The sequence below is a fragment of the Canis lupus genome, chromosome 28 (genome assembly GCF_048164855.1).
Source record: "Canis lupus baileyi chromosome 28, mCanLup2.hap1, whole genome shotgun sequence".
Taxonomy (NCBI): Eukaryota; Metazoa; Chordata; class Mammalia; order Carnivora; family Canidae; genus Canis; species Canis lupus.
Genome location: NC_132865.1, coordinates 9339071 through 9360059, shown reverse-complemented (window position 1 = coordinate 9360059; position 20989 = coordinate 9339071). Strand labels below are relative to the sequence as shown.

The window sequence follows — 20989 nt, the reverse complement described above, 5'->3', positions numbered from 1 at the left end:
ACTCTGTCTAGTTGTAACTTGGATGAAACACGCTACTGACATGCCCCACAATTATGACATCCTTGGCAGAACCTGGTCATTGTTTTCCCCGTGCCAGCACCAAGACTTTTGCCAGCTTGCCTATTTGCACAAACGCTCCAGCAGTGCTTTTTACATCTATACTATCTAGGATATTTTGCCAACTGAGGTTAAGATGTTATGCTTTGAACACTCGGTAGTAAAGGATCTTGACTAGGATATCTAAACCAAGATTGCTAATTTGCAGAGGAAAACCCTACCCATCAATACCAAAAATGTCAACTGTCTCAGAGGTATACCCATGGGCACAAGAATTCAAACTAAGTGACAGAAAAGTCTGACTTAGAAAGCAGTAATGGTTACTGGAGCAGCAGCATCAAGTCGGTGCCAAAATGGCTCCAGGGCAGGGCAGAGGCTCATGTTAAACTGAAATTACTCAGGAACAGAAACTAAGAGACTTTTGAAATAAACCTGGCTGCCTAAAGGAGAAAGAAAGGTAGGTATGGAGAGAAACATGCAGAGAAGAGAAATGGTGCTGCCTGCAAGAAAAAAGAAGAAAGGTAGCTTGTCTGAAGTCGTGTTTTCTAGCAGTTATGAGGCCTAGTAGTACTATCTACAGTTGGATTATATGAGATTCCCACAGAGCCTTCAAATAAACTCCCTTTCACCTGGTCTATTAGAAACTTTTTCTCAGCACCCTACGCAAATATTTTTGGAGTCAAAAGCTACATGGCCATTTCAGGGTATCCCAGATTCTTTGGTATAATGATCACTCCCCAGCCTAATGAGTCTCAGGGAGTTATTCCCATGCTATCTGTGCTTCCTCCACCTGTGCCCATAGGTCTACCTCTCAGACAGTTGACATTTTTTGGTACTGAAGGGTAGTTTCTCTCTGCCAACTAGCAGGCCTAGAATTCAGCTATTTCCCCTCAAGACTCTTCATCACTAAGTGTTCAAAGCATAACATCTTACCTGCAGATCCTCAGAAAAGAGAATCTGATTGGCCCAACTGTGCTTTGGCTTGTTTTTCTCTGAGTTATCTGTCCAGTCAGCTGTGGTAAGACCCTAAAGTTAAGTATCTTAAGACCCTGTACTATACACATGGCAACCATGGGTGTGGTCCAGGGAGAGATTTTCTTAGATGGAGGGCAGGGTGAGGTAGGCAATGATTAGCCAACAGGTCCAGTGACACTATAAAGTCCAGTCCTCACTCACAACTACCAATGAGGCCACACTTTCCAGGTCAATGACCATAAAGAATCTTGTGCCTCCAACTTATATGAATGCTTAAATTGTCCATTGTTAGTGAGCTTGTAGTTCTAAATGTTTCTACTTTCCAAAGGCAAATCAGATTACAGACATGCTAAAGATAGATGTTTTGTAAATCTTGATCTAGCAGAATTAGTCTAGCTAAGCCAAAAGCTGTGAAGCAATGGTGAACAAAAATGTGAATAGAAAATAGTTATAAGGAGCTGGAAAATGGTGGCAGGCTTGCTTGCACTTACATATGCTGGTTCATCTCCTTAGAATGTCTTTCCTTCCACCATTTTGGCAAAGTCTCCCTAATTCTTCAAGACCTAGGTTAACCATCATTTCATCTGAAAGCCTTTCCTGAGACAGCCCAGTTTCTTTTCTTTCAGGCAAAGATCATCAGTCTCTCTTTTGATCAAGTGCAACATGCACACCGTTTCAATTTTTATTTCAGGAATCCTCATGCTAACTACATGTATTGCTTTACAACAGTGTGTCTGCAATGCTACTTTAAGTCCCTTCAAAGCAGAAACCCTGTCTTATTTGACTGCGTGTTCTTTGGCAGCTCAGTGCCTGAAATAGAGTTGGTATTCAAGAATTGTTGATTGAATGAGGAAGAGTAAAAGAAAGTATATTATTAGTTTGGCACAAGTGTAGTCTGAAGAATATTCCAGATAATTGAAGTTTATACCTTCAGGAATCAAAACTTTTAAGATGCTTTATAAAGACAGAAATCCAGGGATCCCTGGGTGGCGCAGCGGTTTAGCACCTGCCTTTGGCCCAGGGTGTGATCCTGGAGACCTGGGATCAAATCCCACATTGGGCTCCTGGTACATGGAGCCTGCTTCTCCCTCTGCCTGTGTCTCTGCCTCTCTCTCTCTCTGTCTCTGTGTGACTATCATAAATAAATAAAAACTAAAGAAAAAAAGAAGACAGAAATCCTTATAAATTATCTTACAGATTTTTCTGCCTCATGAAACAAAATGAAACAACATCATAAATACTTTCTAATTTATTCAAATTCCTCATTGGGTCAATTATTCTATTCTCTAATATATGCTTAAGAAAGCTTAGTTCAGGCACCACCTCCACCAGGAGGCCTTCTCTAGCCCTATCACATCAGACTTCCCTAGATACCATCTTAGATATTCACACAACCCACTTGTATAGTGCTTACAATACTTTATGGAAATTACCTGTTTATTCACATGATTCCACTACTTCATATGGTCACACATGCTCTATTTCCCCCATTAGGCAGTGGGTGGCTCTGGGCACAGCACCCCACCTTATTCATCTTTTCATTGCCAGGGCCAAGCAGAGCACACCAGGTGTCCAACAAATGTTGAACTGGAATGAACGTAGTAGTATTATAAGAGGGTTTTGAAGTGTGTAAAACTACTGATCTCTACACTAAATTATTCTAAATTTTTTTTTCTATTTTATAGTATTAAAATTTTTTTATATTGCTTCTGTTTTTTTCCCAATTATATCATTTTACTCCATCAGGTTAACAATCTCTAGAAAGCCCTTTACATTCCTTTTATCAATCCAATGATTTCTAAATTTTTTAAAGAAAAGATTTTATTTATTTATTTGACAGAGAGAGAGAGCACAAACAGGGGGAATGGCAGTCAGAGGAGGGAGAAGCAGGCTCCTTGCAGAGTAGGGAGCCTGATGCAGAACTCGATCCCAGTACCCAGGGATCATGAGCTGAGCTGAAGGCAGTCACTTGCTTAATTGACTAAGCCACCCAGGCACCCACCATTGAACCTTTAAGACTTGACTTTGGTAAATTAGAAAACCTTGTATCATTCTTCAGCCACAATATCACATATTAATAAAAATATTTTCAAACACTTGTTTTTCAAATACCTTTTCCATAATACCATTTCCCCAAAATTGTTTACTTTCTGATTTACTGTGAAAAAAGTTTGCTTTACTTTGATAATTCCTAAAGAATAAGCGTGCTTGTTTTTAAATATTTGCTAAGTAGCACTTTATTGATAAGTCATTTGTCATCAGTGGAAAGGTTAGCAAATTTTAAACACTTATCTTTTTGTAAATAAAGAGCTTAATTTATCTTTAAATTCAACAGCAGCTTTAAGTATTTTTCAAAGAAATGACCAGTAAAATTCTCTGCGGTAGAAAATATCATCATTACTCTCTATTTCATTACAAAGGCATGTAAATATATGACAATATTTTAAAGGCTCATGATTTTATGAAATTAAGAACCAGTGTTGATGCACATCTGGCTTCAGTTTCTGTGATGAAAGAAGAGTTGCCTATGAATATAAAAACATTACCTAGAATATTTTTGAATTTTTACTTGCAGGCAAAATATCAGCTCCATCATAACATATATCTCCCATGAAACATTTTAAAAAGAAATTCAGTAAAGATTTTCTTATTGCTGAGAATTTACCTTTTTCAGTAAATTATTTCTTTAAAAGTTTTTCATTAATTTCTAGTCAGTTAGCATACTGTATAACATTAGTTTCAGGTGTACAATAAATTCTTTTTTAAAAAAGATTTTATTTATTTATTTATTAATGAGAGGCACAGAGAGAGAAAGAGAGGCAGAGACACAGGCAGAGGGAGAAACGGCTCCATGCAGGGAGCCTGACGTGGGACTTGATCCAGGGTCTCCAGGATCAGGTCCTAAGCTGAGGGAGGCGCTAAATCGCTGAGCCACCTGGGCTGCCCAAATTCTTCTTTATGAGGCACAAAATTGTGATTCGATCATGAATTTTCTTTCTGAAATACAATCGAGAAAATACAATCTGAGACACAATAGAAATGCTGACATAGCCACACTATTCCACCACTCCATGAGTTCTAATGCTACATAATTTGTCTTACCTGTTTCTCAAAGTCTTCAGCTTCAACAATGTTTTCTATGTATTTTTCCAACACTGGTGACCAAAAAAAAAAAAAAAAAAAAAAAGATGTTAGTTTGCTGGCTTATTGCTTTATGAATTATTTCAGCCTTATACAGTCTGGAAGGAAAAACAGTTTTCTAAGTGCTCCTCCCATTTTTTCACTAGAAATTGTTTGTTCTCCATCAAACTTATCTCCATTTGGTTTGTCTTTGTGGAAGAGCAGCTTAAGACCACTCAGTGGTTGTTGCTGCCCATTCAGTGGCCTGAGCAGTGGGAGCTGCAGACCAGTCTGAGCACGCTCCAGTCTTTGGTAGGGAACTGCTGAATAGCCACAGAGGGCACCTGCACCCCTTCATGCCAGTCTGTGACTCCAGGTTGAGTAGCAGTGACCTCAGGAGCTGGAGCAGTCCACTCACCCTGAAACTCTTCCTTGGTCACAGCCTTTTGGGCAGCAGCCTGCTCTTCCTTTTCATTTCTTTGGGCTCTCTGTAGAAGTTGACAGCAGTGGTAACTTCCCACGGATGTTCAGGGGAAAGGGTGCCACGCATTCGCAGAGCCTCCCAGGCCAGCATTCAATCACATCAGACTCACTGAGTGAGCTCCCTTTTGTTGCAAGGGATGTCAACGTCCACATGGTGCAGAGAAGCATCTGTGTCACACAGAGTGATGGTAGGTGGGTTGACATAACATGCCTCTGTGAGAGGCTGGAGTTGGTGCTGGGATCAGTAGCCACCAGAAGTCTCAGTTCCCAGAAGGCTGCCTGGGTCTGGTTAGTGAAGTCTCCAGGAGTGGGGCAGCCAGCAACAGCAGTGGCTCTAGTAGCAGCAGCACACTTCAGCACAGCTCCCTGGCCAGGGATATGACATTGACATGAGCCAGGTTTTCAACGGCAGCAATGGTATAAGCTGCCAGCAGAAGCTTCTCCCAGGTTCTCTTCAAATTTATGATACAGATGCCATCACATTTCCTTTTGTAGATGTACTGTTTCATTTGGAAATCAAGGTTGGTGCCAACTAAGTAGGTTCCGGCTGCAAGGAATTTGAGGACATCCTCCTCCTTCGTTTGCAGCCATCAAGTGCTCCGGATATTGTGAAAGATTCTCTTTAAGACAATGCTATATGGACCCGTCCCTGCATGATGTGGAAAGCCCAAGCGGTCTTTTGTAATAAATAAACTTCTAAACATTTGTTATTAAGTTTAGTGACGTTTCACTAAGTGCCAGATTGAGTAACACTTGACTTTGAAGACTTCTGAAAAAATTGCAAAAGATCGTCTTTATGTTTTGGATACTTAGTTTTTTAATGTCTTGCTAATTGTGAGCTATCTCAAGGCACAGTATATGACATGAGGATCTTCATTAACAATAATAACACAAAAAATCCGCACTTCAAACAGTTTCATCATAACTTTGAATCTGAGAGGAGGGAACTTTTGGTTATATCTGAATAAATCTTGTTTAATACTGTAATTGCCAAAAAGCATGTTCACAAAGAAAAGCGTCACAGCTAAGATTTTCTTTTTAGTCCAATTGTGCTTGTATTATTAATTTTATCTGCTGTTCCTTTGGAGGATTTTTTGAGTCATTTGTCTATTTCATGAAGGTTAGTTTAGTTAGAACTTAAAGGAGCCCAGGTAACCCAGTATGCCTCATGAAAAAGAAATGGAAGGAGGTGCCTATTGTTCTGGGAAATGCAATTCCCACTCCTTTCCTCCCATGTGATACCATGTTAAATCCTAACATCAGACATCTACAGGCTACAGACTATGATGGCCTGTTGTCAATCTTTTTTGTTAAAGGTTACTAAGGACTAGTTTCTTTTTAAATAAGTAGAAGTGTTAACATTTTCTTCTCAAACTACAATGGATTGCCTGGTGCTCCTCTGAAGTTCACACACCTCAGTTTGGCGTAACTGTTCTAACGTTTGGCTGAGAGAAAACATGCCAACCCTTTGAAAGATTTCCATCCACTGCAGTCCTGAGACTCATTACCTTGAGCACCAGAATGTATCATTTTTTGTTTGGCATTATTTTCATTGTAAACATATTTGTCTTGTCTCCTCAGCTAAATTATAAGTAACTGGAGTCATAGTATTCTTCACATTACCAAGCATAGTACTTTGTCTGAAAGATATATGATACATATGTTTTCTTGTGCTAAATGATTAGCTTCTCATGTGCTATCCTCTTGTTTGTCTGAATTGCAATTTCTGTAAGGACAGGAAACTTTTTATTCTTCTTCCAATCCCCCACCTCTGCCTCATGACTTACATGAACTTTTTAATGAATATTTGTTGACTAAAATCAGATAACTCAATAGATTTGACTAATAATCTCATTTTGCACGGAAATTAAGCCAATAAACTATGGATCTGGGCTGTAATAAAATTCATTTATTCTTTCATTCATTCAATCAAGTGATGTTTATAGTGTATTTTCTATGTACCACATAGTAATTATAACTGTGGCATAGCAAAACAGAAAGTAGAGACCACAAACTAAAAATATGATAGAGTAAACATGCTGTATTATCATTACATATAATCATCAGTAATCCATATTGAATAAAAGCTAAAAGAAGCTGTTAAACACTCTCCTAGGGACACCTGGGTTGCTCAGTGGTTTGGCACCTGTCTTCCGCCCAAGGCATGATCCTGGAGACTCAGGATTGAGTCCCGCGTCGGGCTCCCTGCATGGAGCCTGCTTCTCTCTCTCTGCCTTTCTCTCTCTCTGTATCTGTCATGAATAAATAAATAAAACTTTAAAAAAAAATAAACACTCTCCTAAAACTATTCAATTTTGTACGTAACATCCAGTGTGCTTGTAAATTATTTATGTAATACTGGTCTGTTTTCCTTATACTGGAAAATAAGTTCCACTGAGGCTCAGACCAGGTCTGACTTGTTACTACTCTACCCTGGGGTGTAGCACAATGCTGGCACATAATCAAGTATTCAATAAGTGTATCTTGGATGAATACATAGATGAATATATAGGGAGAAAAACAATACTAATGGTTGCATATATTTTAAAATCCAAAAATAGGGAGAGTTATAAAACAGAAGATTAAGCTTTTATTGAAGATAACTAGGAAAGACAAATTATTCAAGAAAATTACTCTATGAGTAAATTAAAAAGAGTAATTTAAAACATAAATTTCTGTTGAATTTTGGCTAAGGCTGACAGGTTCAAAAATTCAGTAATTTGTTCAACAAATATTTACTGAATGTGTATGAAATGTCAGGCACTGTACTAGGTGCTGCAATGCAGAGTAGTAAGATAAATTTGTGCTCTGTCCATATGGAGTTTACAGATAGGTGGAAGGTACTGAAAGGCACAAAGATCATTTTTCCAATATGTAAAATAAAACAAAAATCTCTATTACTAAAAATAATTGCATATTTGATAACACAGGGAAATATCTAAGAAGTCTTTGACTTATTTTGGCATACATATGTATTTTGGTTACATATATGTAACTTCAGGCCCATATTATGTTCTGTGATTTCCTCTATAACTGATACTGTTCTACACTCCAGATCATTGTTCATGCTTTGCTCTTGCTGGAACTCTTTCCCACTTATCCTTTAAATTTCTTAGTCAAATACAGCCCCTACCCACCACTTGATACCCCTTCAACCATCTTTGTGTGCATGACCCTTCATTGTACTTACAACAGCATTTATTTGTCTGTCATGATTTGTCTCTTTTCCGAACTCTAAGTGTTTCTAGGGCAGAGGCTAGTTTTCACTGATTTTGTATTTATGATGGCTAGTACATAATAAATGATCAATAAATGTTTGTTAACTAGAGCTGAAACTCCTATTTTCTATTTAGAAACTTGTATCTATCTAATAGGACTTCACCTGACAGAGTTCGTTTCCAAGATGTCTTTAAAAGACAGTCTACAATCTACTAGTCATCAGGAAAAATCAGCTACAAGCATTCACACACCTGATTACATTCTCACTTTTCACCAACAACCTAAGCCCACATGAGAATTTGAGGCAGAGAATGTAATGTATCTTTACCATCCTGATCACATAAATTCCATTTATCTTCTTAACACTTCAAGTGCCAAAAGGCTGCATAATAAGCAAAGTTACACTTCTTTTTTGGCAAGTCTAGTGTCTAAAACACTGCTGAAATGCTACAGGGGAACATTCTCTGTACCACTACCTGTCCTGGGTTAATAAATGAGTTTTTCCAGAGACAGAAGATTAGAATACAAAAAGAGCTATGAATATATGAAAATATCCACCATCTGTGAATATTATCTCTGACTTGGTACCTCAGGTACATAGCGAGGTCCCCTCATTGATTAATTAATATGTTGGTATCTCTGTATTATTTGTTGCCACAATAATGTTTCATACCAAGCCATCCAAAACCATCGTCTTATAATAAACATTTATCTAGTTCACTACAGGTTGTTGACATTGGAAAGGTTTATCTGGAAGCTTCTTCTGATCTCATCTGGATTTCCTTATGTATCTGAGGGCTGGCTGGTAACTGGCTGAACCAGGATGGCCCTAACTCAGATGTCTGAAACAACTTAACCCTGTTCCATATGTCTGCCACAACCTTCCTGCAGGCCAGCTGGACATGTTCTCATGGCATAGCACAGGGGAATAGTGAGTAGACCCAATCATACAAGAAGGCAACAGAAAAGCATATGCACCTTTCTATAAAGTCTAGTTTGTGTCATGTTAGCTAACATCCTATTGACCAAAACAAGTCACATGCCCAAGCATAGAGTCAGAGTGAGAATGGAACTTTAAAGTCATAGGAAAAATATAGTGGATTCAAAGAAGTCATTAAGTGGGGTCATTAACGCAATCATCCTGGATCCCTGAAATCTACCATGATCCTAAATTTTAAAAACCTGTGCAAGAAAAATTGCATGATATTTCCATGTAACGAATTCTGGATAGTTTAGGAAGTAAAGTTCCCTAAGAAATATACTACATTGGTTTAAAGTTTTGAATTTTATTTGAAATTTGGCATTCAGTTTCACAAAGCTACAGATTTTTAAAAATATATTCTCCATCTGATATAGTCTCATCAAATATAAGGGTAAAGGAAAACTATGCAATAATAGCAACTATAAATTACAAGTGATTTTGTGAAATCCAGCAAAGTAAAACTGTTAAGACAGATAATAATGAAGGTCCACTAAAGAAAGAAATAGGATGTAACAGAAAAATATGTAATCTACAAAAATAGTGTGCATGTGCATATATGCGCGCGCGCGCACACACACACACACACACACACACACACACACACGAAATATTAGAGCCAGATAGGTTCTCTCCCATATGGCTGAACTCATCCCTGCTTCCAGTGACTATTCTGATCTCACTGCCATTTCCCACTACCTGTTTTTACTTTTACCTCTTGACTTCTGTTACTATTTCTTTCCATAAAGGCTCTGTTTCCATGTCATTCTGTTACCTGTATCTCTCTGAGTGTCCAATACTGCCATCATCTTTGAGGAGGGTGTTGGCAAAGCCTTTATTCCAGGCCATGTCTTAAGCTACAGGCTAATTTTTAAATGAGTATCTTTGGCTCCAGAACCCATCATTGTTCTGCTCAGCTATTGTCCAGTGTCAGTGTTTTTGGATAAAAATGAATCCCTCAGTTGAGGCTATCCATATTTCATGCACTTTGTGGCCTCTCAAAGGAAGGTAGCCTAATGTCAAGAGCTCTCAGTACACTGTTTAATATAAAAACACTACAAACGAGAAAAGATGAATCCAGTAATGCAAAGATATATCACTACAAGGAAACCTGTTTATAAAATTCTAGTGTGTGTTTTATTTTCAACACTAAGCAATTCTCCAATTCTCAGGGGACACTGACAGGATATCTGACAATTTAACTCAATTCTGTAGTTATCTACCTGGAGATAGCATCAGATCCCATAGATTATGAGATGAGTCATATAAGACTGCCCCCTGTTTCTCTACAGGTGTCAGTCACAGGTCCAGGTTGTCACCTGTTTTTCTAACCTACTGGCTAGAGATTGGAGGTTTCCGTGATTTCCTCTTTGGGTTCGATAAATATGCTAGAATGGCTCACAGAACTTTGAAAAACATTTTACCAGTTTATTATAAAAGAATATATCTCACGAATTGCCAAATGGAAGAGATGCATAGGGCAAAGTATACGGGAAGGGGCGTGGAGCTTCCATGCCCTCTTCAGGTGTGCCACTCTCTGCAAGTCTTCATGTGTTCAACAACCCAGAAGTTCTCCAATCCTTGTTCCTTGGGCTTCATTATGTAGACATGACTGATTAAATCATTGGTCATTGGCAGTTGATTCAACCTTCAGCCTCTCTCCCTGTCCCAGAGATCAGGAGAATGTTTTGTTGTTGTTTTCAAATTAATCCATAAGTTTAGTGCAATCCCAACTGCAATCCCGATGAGTATTTTTTTAATTAGACAAAATGACAAATATAACATAAAAATCATGTGAGAAAAAAACTAGAAATTTTGAAAAGGAAGAATAATGAAGAATATTTCCCTTAAAGGCAGACTCTACATACACTCTTATGGTTATAACCTATGACCTGTGTCAGGCCTTTGTTATGATTGTTCAGTTCATTTGGTTCATGCTTATGCTTTATCGGTTGTTAAACATTTGGGGGACACCTGGATGGCTCAGCAGTTGAGCGTCTGCCTTGGGCTCAGGTCCTGATCCCGTGACCTGGGATGGAGTCCCACATCGGGCTCCTTGCAGGGAGCCTATTTCTCCCTCTGCCTGTGTCTCTGCCTCTCTCTCTCTCTCTCTCTCTCTGTGTGTGTGTGTGTGTGTGTGTCATGAATAAATAAATAAAATTTTAGAAAAAAACATTTGATATATTAACCCTGCTCATAGGTGTTAAACTATATATCATAGGTATAGTAATTAAGAGTATGATACTAATGGCTGCAAAATAGAAAGATAGATAAAAGGAAGAGAAGATGGTCCAGAAATAGATTATCATTTAATGGAATGAAAAAAAACTAATTTTAACATTTCATACTAGAATTTCTCTTGGGTAAGAAATCCTTTTGTTGAGAAAGATATCTCAATATATTGCGCACAGTAAAAGGTGAGAGCCTAGTGACCTAGGCTGGAAGAAGATAATGTAACAGAGAGATAGATAAACTACTCTGCCCCAAAATGAAAAATTTGTATGAAAAGAGAGTGAACAGAGGAAAAATCACATGCTTGTGGAGAGAGGTGGCCAGTGAGAAATTCCTGGCTGTAGATTGGCTGAAGGCTTTCTGACAGCAGGGAGTTTTTAAGATCAATTTTATTTATTTAATTTTTCTTTTTTAAGTTTTTATTTAAATTCCAGTTAGTTAACATATAGTGTAATATTAGTGTCAGTAGAAGAATTTTGTGATTCTTTTTTTTTTTTAATTTTGTGATTCTTAAGATAATTTTAAATTGTTTGCATTGCTACATGAAAATCCCCTTTGTCTCCCTCTAACTGTCAATGAAGAATGCTACACACAGGGAATAACTTTCTTGAGTGAGCTTTTCTTTTTTGAGGGGGTGGGGGTAGTGAGAAGGAATCCAAGAAAAATAATCTTGAAATTCATGTCTAGTGTGAAGCAGAGAAGTGGCCAGCCATGTGAGATGAGCTGTGTGTAAAAGCAGAAGTTAAATAGAAGTTGATTCACAAAGCCAGAAGAAATCATGTGGATATAGTCTCTTGGAGATTCAGATAATTTGTAAGAGGAAGATGGACTTCTCATAGAATGCTGACTAAGGGGTTGGAGCCAACTTTATTTAAATATCAAAGGGTAGGCCAACCTTAACTGACAACTGGGTTAACTTGTACATGTAGTAATTCAGCCTGTGCTAATAATAATAATTTTTAAAGGTGGCATTATGAATCAGTGGGAAAAGAAAGCATAAATGAAGGAAAGAACCTGTCTTTTATTATAGCTTTAGCTAGAGAGGGATAAAGTCTTACCTAATCAGATAATAACTTGTATAGTCAAGGTATTATCATTAAGAGTTATACAGCTTAGGACCTACTCTATGCTAGGCCCTGTCTTAGACACTGGGGATACAGTAATGAACATAGTAGACAAAACATCTGCTCTTAAAAACTTTTCATTCTAGACAATGGAGACAGCCATTTTCAAAGTGAGGGGCATACATCTTAGTGATGGGCTATTTTTTGGTATACTGAAAAATATACTTTGAAGGCAGAGAAAATGAATGAAGAGACTTTACATGGTCAGCAAAATGACATGAAAAACTACCTTAAGATAGCAAGGTAGGGGATCCCTGGGTGGCACCGCGCTTTAGCGCCTGCCTTTGGCCCAGGGCGTGATCCTGGAGACCCAGGATCGAATCCCACATTGGGCTCCCTGCATGGAGCCTGCTTCTCCCTCTGCCTGTGTCTCTGCCTCTCTCTCTCTCTCTCTCTCTCTCTCTCTGTGACTATCATGAATAAATAAATAAAATCTTAAAAAAAAAAAAGATATCAAGGTAGACGGCCTTGAAATTATGGAGTAATTAATTTGTGTTTTAAAACTAGGGTCAGAAAACTTATTCTGCAGAGGGCTACTTAATAAATAGTTTAGGCTTTCTATGCCATACAGCCTATGTTGCAACTACTCAACTCTGCTATTGTAGCTCAAAAGTAGCCAGAGACAATACAAAAAGCAAATGAGCATGTGCTTCCTGTCGTGATATAGAATTTTACTTACAAAAGAATGGGTGTCAGTTTGTAGCCCATAGGTTACCAACTCCTCCTCTAGCACTAGACTGCCTGTACTCAAGTTTGATTTCATCTGTTACTGGATGTAAGACTTTGTACAAATTATCCGAATTCTCTAAGGTTCATACTTCATAAGAGGAAAATGAGATAATGCATTTTAAACAGATAAACTGTTTTTTATTTTTTGTATTTGTTTTTACAGTTCCTTGCTCATAATAAATTCTCAAAAATTGTTAATCACTATTACTAAATTAATGCTTTAGTTGTTTATTTATAGTCTTTGATTATAAATTTTGTCCTTGATGAGTACATGTGTGCATACATGTGTTTGTATGTGTATGCATGCATACATGGAAATGTATGCTTGTGTGAGACTGACCTAATATCCATGTTCTGGATTATAAAAAGATTTAAGAGTGTGTAAATCACACTGGTGAAATGACCAGTGTGACCACTTCATCAAAAGTGAAGGCATTGGAGTCTTCATGGCCCCAGTAGACTGAGTACCAAGCTCATTCCACATTATGAGATTATTCTACTAGTCTTGGAGGACCAAAAACTAACATGGATAGAATTTCTGGGGTCCCAGAACATTACTCTAGACTGAACATCTTATGCTTAGGAATTGTACTGCTTCAGGGGTGGTGGTAGAGAAAGACTGAATGAATTTTAAGTGAATTTAACCCCCTGAGTTGAAGAGACAGAAAATACAGTTTGGGAAGATTACTGGAGTTTGTGGAGTGGAGCACTGAAGAGAAGAAAGCAGCATGAAGAAAAGATATTGAATCCTGTCTAGTGGACTCCTTGAAACTGCTATTGAATACAATCAACACATGCATAAGGTGAAACTCTTCAAGGCTGGACAAAAAAAGGACCAGCAAGCTATAAAGTGAATAATTTTCAAAGTTCACAAACAGCTTGGAGATATTTGAGTCTGACCAACCAGATTCTATGAGCCTTATTGAATATCCAGGGTACAATCTACTCTAAATCAGCTCACAGACAAAAAAAAAAAAAGGCTTAAAATCAAAACTCAAAAGAATCTAGCTGATTATCAAGTAATTTAGCTAGTATGACTAAGTTTCGAAGGTTAGCATTCTTAAAAAACAAACAAACCAGTACTCAGCAAGCCCACACTGACAATGTCCAGCATGCAATAAAAAAATTACTAGACATGTAAAAAAGCATGAACATATTTCTCACACCAGAATGATCAGAGTCATTATAAACATGTTCAAGGCCTATAAACATGATCTGGATGGCTCAGTTGGTTACATGTCAATCTTTGGCTCAGGTCATGATCCCAGGGTCTGGGATTGAATATCAGGTGTTGAGGGGGAAGGTCACTGCTCAGCAGGGAGCCTCTTCTCCCTCTCCTTCTGCCTGCTACTCCATCTGCTTATCTTCACTGTTTCTGTCAAATAAATAAATAAAATATTTTTAAAACATATTCTAGAATTTAAAGGAAAAATAAATATAATGAAGACAGAGATAATATTTTTAAAATATCAAATGTACTTTCTAGGGTTGAAAAGTATAATATCTGAAATAGGAAATTTACTAGATGGTCTTAACAGTAGATTAGTTACTACAAAAGAAATGTAAAATTTAAGATGGCAATAGAAATCATCCAAACTGAAGTGCAAATGAAAAAAAAGTCCCTAAAAACAAATTAAAATATTAACAACAAAAACAGAGCTTCAGTGACCTATGGGGAAAAAATTAAAGAGCAAGGATGTAATACATGTCATATATGTTTAATTAGAATACCTGTAATTAGAGCCCCAGAAGGAAGAGATATCAACAGGAGGTAGGAAAAAAGCATTTGAAAAACAACAGCTCAAACTTTTCTAATTATAATAAAGCATATAAACCCACAAATTCAAGAAGCTCAATGAATCTCATGGAGGATAAATCACATAAAGATACATAATAATCAAATTGCTCAAAACCATTGATAAAAAAATATTTCAAAGGAAACAATAAAAACAAAATGGGAGCAAAAGACCTCCAATAACAACAACAAAAAGGCATATTACTACAGAGAAGCAAAAATTTTAAATTATTTCAGACTTTCATCAGAAACTACAGGCCAGAGGACAAAATACAACATCTTTAAAGAGCTGAAGAAAAATAATTAAAGTAGAATTCTTTACCTTGCAAAAAAAATTCCTTTAAAATGAAAGTGAAATAAAACTTGTTTGGACAAATAAAACGTAAGATAATTATTATCAAAGGAACTTTACTGTAAGAAATATTAAAGGGAGAGTTTCAGGCTGAAGGAAGTTGAAGTCAATTTGTAATCCAGAGCTATATAAAGAAATGAATATCATTGGAAATATATATACATGGGTAAATATAAATCTTTTTTCTTTTTTAAAAGAATGATTCTTTAAACATGCTAATGTATTATAGAGGATTTAATGAGCAGAACTAAACTTATGACCACAACAGCACCAAGAAAAGGTAGGGAGAAGTTGAAGTACACTGCCATAAGGTTCTTACATTAAATATGAAGCAGTATAAGAGTCCCTGAGTGGCTCAGTCAGTTAAGTGTCTGCCTTTGGTTTGAGTCATGATACTGGGATCCTGGGACTGAGCCCTACAGTGGGCTCCCTGCTCAGCAGGGGGTCTGCTTCTCCCGCTCCCTCTCCCCCTGCCCCCTGCTCATGCTCTCTCTCTCTTTCAAATAAATAAAATATTTAAATAAATACATACATACATACATACATAAATAAATAAATAGTGGTATAATATTATTTGGAGTTAGACTGTGTAAGTTAAAGATGCATTCTATAAGCCTTAAAACTAACACTAAAAGACTACCAAGAGCTATAGTTAATAAGTCAGTAGTGAAGATAATAAAATGGTACATTAAAAAATACTCATCTAGGGGCACCAGGGTGGGGCAGTCAGTTAAGCATCTGACTTGGTTTCAGCTGAGATCGTGATCTCATGATCATGGGATCAAGCCACACATGAGCTCTGCACTTTGTGCAGAGTCTGTTTGGGATTCTCTCTCCCTCTTTCTGCTCCTTCTGGTCGTGCTCTCTCTTTTTCTAAGGTGAATAAAGAAATCTTTTTTTTTTTTTAAGATTTAATTTATTTATTCATGAGAGATACACACACACAGAGGCAGAGACATAGGCAGAGGGAGAAGCAGTCTCCATACAGGGAGCCCAAAGTGGGACTTGATCCTGGGACCCCAGGATCAGGCCCTGGGTCAAAGGCAGACACTCAACAGCTGAGCCACCCAGGCATCCCAGAATAAAGAAATCTTATTTTAAAACATTCATCTAATCCATTACAATGCAGAAAAAAAAGAGAAAAAGAAGTAAGAAGAGATAGTAGAAAAATAGAAGAAATTTTAAAAGCCAAATAAACGTGAAACTAATTGTATCAATAATCATTAAATTTAAATGGTCTGAACATTTCAATTAAAAGGCAAAGATTTTCCTGACTGGATGAAGAAAATCAAGGTTCAAACAATGCTGCTTACAACAAAACTACTTTAAAACATAAAGACACAGTTATATTAAAGGTAAAATGTGGAAAACAATACTATACAAACATTAATCATAAGAAAGCTGGGGTAGATTAAGAAGGAAATTTTCTACTGATAAAGAAGATAAAACAATCCGAACTGTGTATACACTTAATAATAGACTTTTAAAATACATAAATGAATGGCTGACAGAACAAAAGGGCAAAATGGTGTATCCACAATTACAGTTAGAGACTTCTTAGTAATTGATAGAGCAAGTAGATGAAATTCAGTAAAGCTATAGAAGGCTTGAAAAATAGAATCATTCAACTTGATCTAATAACCATCTATAGAACAATTTTCATTCTCCCCAGCAACAGCAGAAAATACACTATTCACATGCAAATGAAAAATTCACCTAGAAGCTGGGGGACAGAACAAGTATCAATAATTTAAAATGATAGAAATAATAGAACATGTTCTCTGTCCATTATGGAATAAAATTAGAAAATAAGGACAAAAAGATATCTGGTAAATTCCCAAATATTTGAAAAATTATGCAACATATCTCCTAATACTTCATGGGTCAAAGAAGGAATCACATGAAATATCAGAAAATGTTTAGGAATGACAAAAATAAAATATATCAAAATTCAAAGGATTAATCTAAAACAGTGATCAGAAGGAAATTTGTGCTCATTAAATGCTTATTCTAGAAAAGAAGTAATGTCCCCTGGTGCCTGGCTGGCTTGGTTGGAAGAATATGCAACTCTTGATCCAGAGTCTGAGTTTGAACCTTATGTTGGGGGTAGAGATTACTAAGAAAAATAAAAACTTAAAAAAAGGTAAGTTCTCAAAGAATAATGTATACTTTAAAAGAAAGAGCATATAAGCCCAAATAAATCTAAATGTGGCAATAATAAAGATGAAAGCTAAAATTTAAAAAAAGAAAATGGAAAAATTAATGAAATCAAAACTTAGGCTTTGAAGAGATCAGTCAGACTAAAACACCTTTAACTAAACTGATGAAGTGAAAAAGAAGACATAAAGTACAAATATTGGGAATAAAAGATAAGACATCATTACAGTCCTACAAATATTAAAGAATAATAAGGGAATATTATGAATAATTTTAGGCCAATAAATCTGGCAAATGAAATGGAAAAATATCTTGAAAGACACAAATACCAAGACCAGCACAAGAAGATAAGAAAACTTAAATTGTATTTTATCTACAAACAAATTACATTCAAAATTTAAACTGTCACAAAAAGAAAACTCCTACCCTAGATAGCTTCACTGATAAAATCTTTTAAAAATATAAGAAATAAATAATAAAAATCTTACACAACTTCCTTCATAAGTAGATAAGGGGGCTACAGTTCCAAGCTTATTTTGTTAGGCCAGCCTTATGCTGAAAACAGACCCAGACAAAAACATTACAAAAAAAGTACACTAATATCCTTTATGAACTTAGGTTCCTTAAAATCTTTCAAAATTTAACATATGAAACCTAGCAATACATAAAATGTGTAATACACCATGGTCAAGTGTGGTTTATTTAAAGAATGGAAGGTTGTTTTAACATTTGAAAATCAATCAATTTAATCCATCATATCAAGATGAGTTCATATAAAGATGAATCTATCAAAAGTTTATCTCAACAGATGCTCCCACCTAAAGAATTTGATAAATTTAATATTCATTCATGATAAGAACTCTCAGCAAATAGGAAAAGAAGGGAACTTCCTCAACCTGGTAAAGGGCATATACAAAAAACAATCTATGGATAAATAACATCATACTTAATGGTAAAACACTGATTTCCTTAAAACCAGGAACAAGGCAAGGATTTCCTTCCTTCCTTCTGTTCAGCACTGTGCTGAATGTTCTAGTCAGTGCAATAAAGAAAGAAAAGGAAATAAAAGCATACAGAATGGAAAATAAAGAGTAAAACTCCTTATTTGGAAAGACATGACTGTGTACATGCAAACTCTCAAGAAATCTATATAGTCATGAATAAATAAATGAAATTAAAAAAAAGAAATCTATATAGTATTAGTAGAACTAATTAATTCATTAGCAAAGTCTCAGACTACAAGGCCAATATTCAAAATCTATTTATTTATTTATTTATTTATAAAAGATTTTATTTCTTTAGCCATGAGAGACACAGAGAGAGAAAGGCAGAGACAGGCACAGGGAGAAGCAGACTCCATGCAGGGAGCCAGACATGAGACTCGATCCTGGGTCTCAGAGATCACACCCTGCGCTGAAGGCAGCACTAAACTGCTGAGCCACCCGGGCTGCCCTCAAAATCAATTTAAATATACTATCTTTGAGACATTAGAAAATGAAATTAAAAATAACATTTATAATAGTATCAAAAGTGTGAAATACTTAAGGATAAGTAATATGCAACACCAACACTATAAAAAACACAAAAATTGCTAAGAGAATTTAGAGGCTACTAAATAAACTGAGATCTAGTCTGGGGATTTGAAGACTAAATATTGTTAAGAGGTCAATTCTTCCTAAATTGATCTATATATTCACAATCCCAAGCAAATCCCTGCAGGTATGTTTTAAAAAATAAAAACTAATGAGTTAATTCTAACATTCACATGGAAATGCAAAGAATCTGGAAGAGTCAAAATTATTGTGAGAAAAAGAACAAACTTGGAATATTTATACTTCCTGATTTTCAAAACTTTCTAAAGTTACAGTAATCAATATAGTGTGATATTTGCATAAAGACAGACATATAGTTAAATGAAATGGAATAGAGTCCTGAAATAGTCCTGAAACTTTTTACTAAACTTGCCAAAATATTCCAATGGGCAAGAATTATCTTTTCAACAAATGGTGTTGAAACAACTGTATATCTATTTGGAAAAAAATTAACATTGACTCTTTCCTCATACCATACGCAAAAATTGATCTTAAATGTCATTTAGACCCAAATATAAAAGCTAAAAATAAAATTCAAGAAGAAAGATTAAAAAAAAAATCTTCCTTATCCTGGAGTAGGTAAAATTTCTTAAATATGTCACAGAAAGCATAAGTCACAAAACAAAGAATTGGTAAGCTGAACTTCATCAGAAACTTCTGTTTTTTAAAAGACATTGTTAACAAAATGAAAATACAAGCTTATGTGTTGCTGTGTAAAAAATGCCTTCAGAACATAGCGGCTGAAAACAAAAACATTTATTATCTCTCATAGTTTCTGTGGATCAAGAATCTATGACTTGTGTGGCTGGCCATTTCTGGCTTGGAGTGTCACTTGAGATTGCAGTCATCTGAAAGCTTGTCAGAGGCTGGAGGATCCACTTCCAAGGTGCCACCCATAGCTGGCAAGTGGCTATTAGCTGTTTATCAACAGGCCTCAGTTTCTATCTGTATGGGTCTTTCCAAAGGCTGGCTTTCTCTAGAACAAGCACTCCAGGAGGGCAAGATGGATGCTGCAATCTCTTATGATCTAGCCTCAGAAGTCACATACCATCACTTCTACAATTTCCTGGTCACACAGGTCAGCCATATGGAGGGCGGGGGGCTCTATAAAAGTGTTGATACCAGGAGGCCAGGATCAATGGGGTTCATCTTGGATAGACATATAGTTTATATATGCTTATATACATAGTTTGAACACCTTGGTAACCCATAAACTGGGAGAAAAGATTTTATACATATATATCTCATGAAGGATTGGTATATAGAACTACACATAGAAGAGACAAAAACAATGTGAAACGGGGAAGATATTTGAGCAGAAACCTCATCAAAGAAAATATACAAATGATCCATAAGCAAATGAAAAGATGCTCAACATCGTTAGTTATCAGGGGAATACAAGAGACAACACCATGACTTACCAATACACATCCATGATAATGGCTAAGATCAGAAAGGAGTGACATTACCAAGCGTTAGAAAGGAAATGGAACATCCAGAACATACATTGCTGGTGGGAATGTAAAATGGTACAACCACTTTGGAAAGCAGGTTGGCGATTCTTTTAAGGTTAAATATATACTTGGCATATGACCCAGAAATTCCACTCCTAGGCGTTATTTACCCAAGAAAATAAAAACATATGTCAACACAAATATTTTTAACCACATAGTCATGGAATCTTTAGTCACAATAACCAAAAACTGGAAATAAACAAACAGTCCATGAATAGAACAAACATTTAAAAAATTTGGCAAATCCATACAATAGAATAGTGGTAAATGGTAAAGAAGGAACATTGCTACATACAATATGAGCAAACCTCTAAAATATGCTGAGACGCAAAGAAGTACATAGTGAATGAGTCCATTTATGCCAAATCCTTGAAAAAGTAAAATTAGTATCCAGTGGTAGAAAGCAGAAAGCCTAGAACCAGGGTTAAAACAAGGTGAAGCAGCACCCAAATGAACATAAGATATGAAGCAAACCCACCTCTTTCATAAGTACATGTGAAAGAGGGAAATTTTAAGGTGCAGGGAAAACAAGTTAATGAGAGATTTCTCACCTTGGGCACCATATTGCCATTTGAATCTGATAATTCTTTGTTGCTGGAGGTGTGTGTGTACTATCTTGGGCACTGAAAGATATTTAGCGCTCTCTGGTCTGTACCCACAA

General features: G+C 36.3%; 1 long non-coding RNA gene across 1 annotated transcript; it reads right to left on the bottom strand.

The window, feature by feature from the left end:
* Nucleotides 1–3097: 3097 nt before the first annotated feature.
* Nucleotides 3098–6884, bottom strand: LOC140620167 (uncharacterized). The gene is made up of 3 exons (XR_012019921.1): nucleotides 4571–6884; nucleotides 4135–4187; nucleotides 3098–4029 (listed from the first exon to the last, which is right to left on the bottom strand). It is a non-coding gene; the product is annotated as an uncharacterized lncRNA (long non-coding RNA).
* Nucleotides 6885–20989: the final 14105 nt, after the last annotated feature.